Below are 5,582 nucleotides of genomic sequence, written 5' to 3'. Positions count from 1 at the left end.
TATCTCTCACCCTGCTCAAAAACCAATTCAATATGAAGCACAGACTTAAATGTAAGACCTGAAATTATGAAACTGTAAGAAAATACAAGCAAACAATCCAAGATACATCACTGGGGACTGTGACTCTCAGTCAATAGAGTGCTTGCATTCATAAAACCCTAGGTTCAGCTCTCAAAACTGTACATATGTTAATACTATTGACTCATCACATGCTGTAAACAAACCACATTCTCCAGGACTGGGTCTTTTAAAGCCATGTAAGCAGTTGCTAACCTATGCAACTCCAAAGGAGATGTGTAGCTCGTCATCTGTCACTTTTTTTTTTTTTTTTGCTTGTGTGGCTTTAATAGGGAGGAGAAAATTTTGCTCTGCTTTTTGTTTCTTTCACTTGGCTGATTTAGTTTTGGGTTTTGAAACAGCATTCTAACTACATAGCTCAGGTTAGCTTAAAACTCCAGATCCTCCTGCCTCAGGCTCCACAGTGCTGAGATTGTAGGCCTACCACTTCTCTACTCATTTCTGTCCTATGCTCTCCAGAGATGTTTCTATGGTATAAAAGAGTTTCAACCGCTTTTGTTCAGAGGCCTACAGGCTCAGGATCCAGGGAGAGAGGACATTCAGACTGAATTTGGAAGCAGGAAAAAGCTCATTATCATCTCAGGTCAGAGACAGACAGACAAGAGCAGGCAGCTCTCTCAGTCAGGGAAGGGTCACCCCTTTTGTTCTACCGGGGTCTTTCATTGATTTCATTGGGCCCATTTCATTGCTAATTTCATCCAAAACTACCCTCACAGAAACACCCAGAATAATCCATTGTTATGCCTAAGTTTGTGGTCCCCAAATGAATTCATAAAGCCAGATTTCCAATGCAAATTACATGAGGGTTTTTAATAATATTCAGACTCGAGTTTGGACTACACCTGCACCATGCCAGTGCAGTGGGTGAAAGAAGTGCAGCACCAAACCCGGGGAAGGGGAGAACTTTAAAGGGGAAATGCCATAATCAGGGGTGTTCCAGACCTGTCATCTTGGGATTGGGTGAGGAGTACATAGGATAAGATAGTTTCTGAACCCATTGGTCAGTTTTGGGACACGAAAACCTAACAAAGAGCCATTAATAACTGTCAAGGCATCTTCAACAACAGGATGCCTCTCAAAAACATCTGGACCTTGTTAAATTGTATGGCCCTGTTCCCTATCATCTTAATTGGCCATTTTTAGGGCATCTGTTTAAATTTCTGCTATGGCAGCGCATTTCTGGAGCTGAGACCGCCCACCCCACCCTGCCCCAGCTCATTATATAGCTTAAAAAATGGAGCTTACAAAGTCAGGTCCTCACAATGTCACCAAATATCTGGACCCTCCACTCTATACTCAGTCACACTAGTACTTAAAATAACCATTACACCAAGTTAGTTGTTTAGCAAAACAATTCATTCAATACTGCAAGACCCTGATCATGCAAAGTACACATAGAACACTTTACTGATGGGCAGTGTAGGCAATTCTCTCTTTTACCTTTGTAATGTCCTTTGATATAAGGACTGAACAACCAGAAAGATTCAGGGGAAACAACCCTGAAAAGGCTAAGATGATAAAAAAAAATACAAAGTTTTTTTCCTCAATCAAGGCAACATACAGGAGGTTTGGTTTACTATGTTCAATTAACTTTTACCTCTTTCGAAAATATGGCTAAATAAAGGCTCTGGATGCCAGCTTTATCTCAGAACTATGTCACTGGGTAAACCAAAATGCTTCTCCTTGAATGTTCTCAAAAATCATTGAGCTTAAGAGACATTTCTGGCTGGATATATGCAAAGATTTTTCTTGTAATTTTGCCAGTTCTAGTGTTCGTTTTAAACAGATACATATCCAAGATAACAGAATAACCAGCTCAGGACCTTAGACTTCAGAAATCAGTTTAAAATGGCAAGGACATAAAATGCTGCCTGAAACAGAACAAAAGAGAAAAGGTCAATAAAGGAAACTGCCTTTTTAAAATATCACCCCAGGTCACCCCCTGGTTTATAACTGATTGTTTCTGTCTGGCCAGGTTCTGATAGTGCTGAGTCTGAGAGTCAATATCAGGGACCGGCATCCCTAGTTAGTCTTCTGCTGGAAATATGACATGAAAAGACCAATAGAGGTTTAATGTCAAGTATGAGATAGAATCTGGCAAGGGTTTCAAATAGACTGAGACGGCAGAGAGATGTATTAATCTAGATAAAGAATATCGGAAACTTGAGAAATGGAGGAAAACGAGGATCAAAAAAGATCAAAGAAAAATAAATGTATGGGGAAGGAGATGAGAAGCTACAGAGTCAGACCCATGGCTAGAACACCAAGAACTGAGATATTTCTGTCTTGTGATGCAGTAAGATAACGACCTAAGCAGTTTGCAAGGAGCCTATGGGTTGTCTTGCCCTACCTAAGTCTATTCAGGCCCACAGATTGGCTTGAAACTGTATATCTGGCCTCTTTGTCTCTGTTGACTTTATTCAGCTTTAGCTATTCAGATAAACTGAGAAATACAAGAATTGTTGTTAAATTCTAGTTTTACTCCATGGTGATCCAATAAGACACAGGTGGTTATTCCATTTTTTTATATCTATGGATGTTTGCTTTGTTACCAAGTATGTGATCAGTTTTTGAGAAGATTCCATAAGGTTCTGAGAAGGTATATTCTCTCCTGTTGGGGTGGAATGTTCTATAGATGTCTGTTAAGTCCATTTGATTCATTACACCTGTTAATTCTCTTATTTCTCTGTTAAGTTTCTGTCTGGTTGACCTGTCCATTGGTGAGAGAGGAGTGTTGAAATCTCCTACTAAGCCATGCGGTGGTGGCGCATGCCTTTAATCCCAGCACTCGGGAGGCAGAGGCAGGTGGCTCTCTGTAAGTTCGAGTCCAGCCTGGTCTACAAGAGCTAGTGCCAGGACAGGAACCAAAAGCTACGGAGAAACCCTGTCTCGATAAATCAAAAAAAAAAAAAAAAAAAAAAAAAGAAATCTCCTACTATTAGTGTGTGGGGTTTGATATGTGATTTGAGTTCTAATAAAGTTTCTTTTACATATGTGGGTGCTTTTATATTAGGGGCGTAGATATTCAGGATTGAGACTTCCTCCTGATGAATTGTTCCTGTTATGAGTATATAGTGTCCTTCTCCATCTCTTCTGACTTATTTTAGTTTGAAATCAATTTTGTTAGATATTAGGATGGCCACATCCGCTTATTTCTTAGGTCCATTTGCTTGGAAAACCTTTTCCCAACCCTTTACTCTGAGATGGTGTCCGTCTTTGAGGTTGAGGTGTGTTTCTTTATTCTTTTTTTTTTTTTTTTTGGTTTTTCGAGACAGGGTTTCTCTGTGGAGGTGTGTTTCTTTAAACAGTAGAATGTTGGATCCTGTTTTCGTATCCATTCTCTTAAGCTGGGCCTTTTTTTTTTTTTTTTAGATTTTTTTTTTTAATTTATTTATTTATTAAGGATTTCTGCCTCGTCCCCACAACCGCTTCCCATTTCCCTCCCCCTCCCCCGATCAATTCCCCCTCCCTCATCTGCTCGAAGAGCAATCAGGGTTCCCTGACCTGTGGGAAGCCCAAGGACTGCCCACCTCTATCCAGGTCTCGTAAGGTGAGAATCCAAACTGCCTAGGCTCCCACAAAGCCAGTACGTGCAGTAGGATCAGAAACCCACTGCAATTGTTCTTGAATTCTCAGTATTCCTCATTGTCCGCTATGTTCAGCTAGTCCGGATTTATCCCATGTTTTTTCAGACCTAGGCCAGCTGGCCTTGGTGAGATCCCAATAGAACATCCCCATTGTCTTAGTGTGTGGGTGCACCCCTCGTGGTCCTGAGTTCCTTGCTCGTGCTCCGTCTCCTTCTGCTCCTGATTTGGACCTTGAGATTTCTTTCCGGTGCTCCCGTGTGGGTCTCTGTCTCTGTCTCCTTTCATCGCCTGATGAAGGTTAATATTCCTGAGGATGCCTATGTGTTTGTCTTTGGATTCACCTTCTTATTTAGCTTCTCTAGGAACATGAATTATAAGCTCAATGTCCTTTATTTATGGCTAGAAACCAAATATGAGTGAGTACATCCCATGTTCCTCTTTTTGGGTCTGGCTTACCTCACTCAGGATAGTGTTTTCTATTTCCATCCATTTGTATGCAAAATTCAAGAAGTCCTTGTTTTTTACTGCTGAGTAATACTCTAATATGTATATATTCCATACTTTCTTCATCCATTCTTCCGTTGAAGGGCATCTAGGTTGTTTCCAGGTTCTGGCTATTACAAACAATGCTGCCATGAACATAGTTGAGCATATACTTTTGTTGTATGATAGGGCCTCTCTTGGGTATATTCCCAAGAGTGGTATTGCTGGATCCAGGGGTAGGTTGATCCCGAATTTCCTGAGAAACCGAAACACTGCTTTCCAGAGTGGTTGCACAAGTTTGCATTCCCACCAGCAATGGGTGAGTGTACCCCTTTCTCCACAACCTCTCCAGCAAAGGCTATCATTGGTGTTTTTTATTTTCGCCATTCTGACAGGTGTAAGGTGGTATCTTAAAGTTGTCTTGATTTGCATTTCCCTGATCGCTAAGGAAGTTGAGCATGACCTTAAGTGTCTTTTGGCCATTTGAAGTTCTTCTGTTGAGAATTCTCTGTTCAGATCAGTGCCCCACTTTATAATTGGGTTGATTAGCCTTTTACGGTCTAGTTTCTTGAGTTCTTTATATATTTTGGAGATCAAACCTTTGTCAGTAGCAGGGTTGGTGAAGATCTTCTCCCAGTCAGTGGGTTGTCTTTTTGTCTTAGTGACAGTGTCCTTTGCTTTACAGAAGCTTCTCAGCCTCAGGGAGTCCCATTTATTCAATGATGCCCTTAGTGTCTGTGCTGCTGGGGTTATACATAGGAAGTGGTCTCCTGTGCCCATGTGCTGTAGAGTACTTCCCACTTTCTCTTCTATCAGGTTCAGTGTGTTCGGACTGATATTGAGGTGTTTAATCCATTTGGATTTGAGTTTTGTGCATGGTGATAGATATGGATCTATTTTCATTCTTCTACAGATTGACATCCAGTTTTGCCAGCACCATTTGTTGAAGATGCTCTCTTTTTTCCATTGTATACTTTTAGCTCCTTTATCGAAGATCAGGTGTTCATAGGTTTGTGGGTTAATGTCAGGGTCTTCTATTCGATTCCATTGGTCGACTTCTCTGTTTTTATGCCAATACCAAGCTGTTTTCAATACTGTAGCTCTGTAATAGAGTTTGAAGTCAGGGATGGTAATGCCTCCAGACAATCCTTTATTGTATAAGATTGTTTTGGCTATCCTGGGTTTTTTGTTTTTCCATATAAAGTTGATTATTGTCTTCTCCAGATCTGTGAAGAATTTTGATGGGATTTTGATGGGGATTGCATTGAATCTATAGATTGCTTTTGGTAGAATTGCCATTTTTACTATGTTGATCCTCCCAATCCAAGAGCAAGGGAGGTCTTTCCATTTTCTGGTGTCTTCTTCAATTTCTTTCTTCAAAGACTTATAGTTCTTGTCAAGTAGATCTTTCACTTCCTTGGTCAGGGTTACCCC

Source organism: Microtus oregoni, unplaced genomic scaffold (genome assembly GCF_018167655.1).
Source record: "Microtus oregoni isolate MIOR12 unplaced genomic scaffold, Mior012 000006F_ref0000085, whole genome shotgun sequence".
Taxonomy (NCBI): domain Eukaryota; kingdom Metazoa; phylum Chordata; class Mammalia; order Rodentia; family Cricetidae; genus Microtus; species Microtus oregoni.
This window is presented reverse-complemented; position numbering follows the sequence as displayed.